The following is a 4,153-nucleotide window of genomic DNA, read 5'->3' as shown; positions in this document are numbered from 1 at the left end:
TACAATTTCACATCCCACAGAATTTGAATTCCACAGCAAATGACAACTTTTTAATTATTATTATTATTATTATTATTAAGAAGGACATTTTAGTTTTTATTTACTTCATTTCTTTCAATTTCCAATAATTCTATTCGTGCCTACCAAAAACAAATTTAAATTTCTACTTTATTCTCACATTATTATTTTCCCATGAAATTACAATTATTTTCTCACCTAAGTTCCTCTATCCAACCAAACATCCCGTAAAGGTAATATGTTGTATTACTATTTTCATTTACCTTTTTTGAAACAAATAGGTACATAGTGTGTCACATGCCATGTAGGGTGGGATTAGGTGAAGTTTAAATGCTTACTTTGATTCCATTGCCTTTCCTTTATCTATGCAATAAATATACAAAGCAATACTTCATTCATACCCTAAAGGCTAAAGCCAACCATGCATCCAATTACTTCCTTGGAAGGAAATTTTAGATATATGAATGCCAAAGCTTTTCAAAAGTAACTAAAAATTGATAATTTCAAGCACTTTTCACTTTATATTTATTATTATAGGTAGGGGTTGGATAATTCTTATTATCGTAAAAAATGAATTGAAAAATATTTTAATAAAAGTTCTAGTGTATTAAATTTAAAATTTTAATGACTTCTGTAAGTTTTTTTAAATAAAAATAAAAATATTATAAATATTTGTGATATAAGATATTTATAAACTCATATATAAAATTCTGAAAAAGATTCTCAAAAATTATTTAAAATCTATTAAAATTTATAATAATTTACAAAATTCTACAAAAAGTTTTGATTGAATACCCCTTCTGAGAGTATTCATAAAGTAACCATAAATATAGTTTACGGGTTACTAGTTTCCTAAGTCATTGTCACATGAAACTACCGATTTACAGTCAAAGTACATTTGAGATACCTGTATTATAGTGTTTTGTTTAATTTAGTCTTTGTATATTTATTTTATTCAATTTAGTCCATGTACGATAAAAAGTTGTGCAATTAAGGATAATAGTTAACGATGTTAATAATACTGTTAACTTGCTTATGTGGTGCTGATGTCATCGCCGTCACATCATGATATTTATATTCCAACCCATATATTATTTTATAAATATTTTAAATTAATTATTTTTACCACCAATATATTACATTAATATGTCAAAAATAAATAATTACAAGCATGTTGACATCAAGTGTTCAAATCTCATTGGGAGCATGGTTGTAATTTTTTTATATTCTACTTTAGACATATTAATTTAATATATTAGTGATTAAAATAGTTAATTTAAAATATTTATAAAGTAATATATGAGTTGGAATATAAATATCATAATGTGACAATAATGATGTTAGCATCACATAAACTAAGTTAACGATAATATTAATATCGTTAACTATTGTCCTTAATTGTATAACTTTGACAAGTATAAGGACTAAATTGAACAAAATAAAGATATATATAGACTAAATTGAACAAAACACTATAGTATAGAGACCTCAGATGTATTTTGACTCTCATTTATTCACTGTTTTTCAGATAGATTAACAGTGAAGAACATAATGTCGAAATACCCAATTAGCTGGTGGGCGTGCCGGAGTGGTTATCGGGCATTACTAGAAATCATGTGGGATTTGCCCGCGCAGGTTCGAATCCTGCCGCCCACGAAAACAAACTTTTTTTCCATTCCTTTCCGTACTACGCCAAAGTGTTAAGAATTATGCATTTCATATGCGTTCTGTTATACATGTACAAAAACTTCATATATTTACAAAAATATTTATCAATGCACTCTTAATAATTTTTATATTTGTACTTTTCTGCTACATTTTGTTTTGTTTTTTGTTTTTTTTTTTTCCCTTTTTCCGTGCAACTTAGTTTAAGGCATTTTAAAATAAAACTAGAATAAATTAATTTAAAAAGTTGCATATGAAAAGTAAAAAATAAATATTAAATCTTATTTGAAGCGTTCTCACGTGAGACGTGTAATATTTTTAAAATAAAATATATAGAGTAATATTTTTCTATATATTTTAAGGTAAAAGCATTACATGTCTTAGAGTAAGAGGGTGTGACACAAGACTTATTTATAAATAAAGAAATAAATAAATAAAACACAGATTATTTAAAAAAAAAAAAAAAAAAAAACGGAGGTGTTAGACAAATAGTTAGACACATCTATTTTTTTGGTTTGTAAAAAATAAAGTGTTGAAAGTATAATATACTCCGTATATAAATTATAAATGTACAATTTAATCAAAAGTAGTGATTTCAAATGAATTTCCATTTATATAGTATATACTCCGTGTGTGTATATTTGGGAACTCGTATATTTTAATGCATTTGTATTCCCGAAACTGATAATGTAGTTATTGAGGAGTAATTCGTCAAATGCTTGATACGTTAGTCGGCTGTTACGAGGAAATGAAGATGGGGGGGGCCAGTAGTACAGTTGTGGTAGGCATATCCTTAAAGCATCTTTCACCCCCCACCAGCTGGTTTAGTGAAAATTAAGGAAGTTTCCAACCAAATCACACGACGCAAAAGGAGACGTACGTTGTATCACTTGTATGAACGTTTGAAAACGTGGGAGACGGGTCCTCTCTCTCTCTCTCTCTCTTTCTAGATGCCTCAAATTTGTTTTCTTCCCCCATATTTCTTCTGCAAATTAATAATAGCCATATAACACCCCACCTTCTAGATCCAATCATGACCTGTACAAAATTTAGTGGGTCCCGCTGTCCCGAGATTTAACGTAGTTAGTTTGTCGATTTGATAAGGGGTAGAAATTTCACTGAAACATAAGAAAAAGGTAAGAAAGATTATTTTCGGATTGGATTCATTGTGCGCACATAAAAATTAGGATATGACCTATGGTTTGATTACGCAGCTCGCCCTTTATCTCTGTAGTGACTCTAAGTATTCTAAGGGCGAGATCCTATGGGTGATGTCCCCAACTAAGATGTTGATTGCACAACTTACGATTAGCTCTAAGGACTCTAGGAGCGGGATCATGTGGGTAATAACTTCAACTAAGCTTATCAGACCTTAGCTATAAATAACTTAGATTAATTTATCTCTAATTTTTTATTAACTAATACATGCTCAAAATAGTGACTGCGAATTTTCATTGATCCTTAATAAAATTAAAAAAAAAAAAAAAAAAAAACTTAACTAAGTCGTTTTGCACATATTTAATTTTAAGCTATCTTATCTCATTATATATACCCACCACGCACCCACACGGTCTTGGAAGCTTCAATCATCATCCCGTTGGGTTTTCCAAAACCAATTAAGGAGACATGGCTTCATCATCTGCCTCCAGGCCTTATCTTCTACTCATTCTTCTGATCCTTCACCTTTCGTCGCAGAAGCATTCAAGATTTGCAGAAGCCAGGCCGTTGATTTCTCTGGTGAACCAAGAGAGCAGTAAGTTTTTAATTTGTTTTCTTCAGTAATTAATTGCTGTATAGTATGTATATCCGCCCAGATTGGGAACCCTAATTATAGATCGGAGCTGATATAAATTAAACCTGGCTGAAATTGCAGAATACGCGAAGCTTTTCGCAACGCTTGGGATGGTGTGCAAGTGTTGCGACGGCGCCGAGGTTTCAGACGGAGGAGAATCAGAAGGGTGTAAAGCTTCATGGTCTGGTTCATGTTCAAAGCTGCAGTGCCTTCCATGGAAACTCAAATGATTTTTGTACAGTTTCATGAGTTTGTGGTGTCTTTTAATTTGGTGCCAGCCAATCTGCAGCTGTATATAAAATAGAAATCTTGCCCTGCCCTATATGTTTTATGTGAGGGATTTCTCTGGCTGGGATCCTTAAATTCTCCACAAATTTTGATACTTTTCTCATCTTCAATTCCTCTCACCCAAAGCTTGTGATTTGAGAGATGGATACATTTATGTTGTGTTTTGGAGAGAGGTTGGAACTATATATCTTCTAAGTATATCTATTTTGTAATATTACAGTTGGAGCAATTTATCACCCTAATAATTCAAAGCATACACACTAAGGATCAGATCAGAGTGATGAATTGCTCCAATCACTATAATTTTTACTATTATATTGTACATTCAATTTCACTATATCTCAATGCACTTTTTATTATCCGTATTAAGGAAGAAATACATTACATTTC

The 4,153-nt window shown here is 30.8% G+C and overlaps 1 non-coding gene across 1 annotated transcript; it reads left to right on the top strand.

The window, feature by feature from the left end:
* The first annotated feature begins 1,592 nt into the window (after positions 1-1,592).
* On the top strand, positions 1,593-1,674 carry TRNAS-AGA. The gene has a single exon. It is a non-coding gene; the product is annotated as a tRNA-Ser (tRNA).
* Positions 1,675-4,153: the final 2,479 nt, after the last annotated feature.

This window comes from Ipomoea triloba, chromosome 15 (genome assembly GCF_003576645.1).
Source record: "Ipomoea triloba cultivar NCNSP0323 chromosome 15, ASM357664v1".
Taxonomy (NCBI): domain Eukaryota; kingdom Viridiplantae; phylum Streptophyta; class Magnoliopsida; order Solanales; family Convolvulaceae; genus Ipomoea; species Ipomoea triloba.
This window is presented reverse-complemented; position numbering and strand designations above follow the sequence as displayed.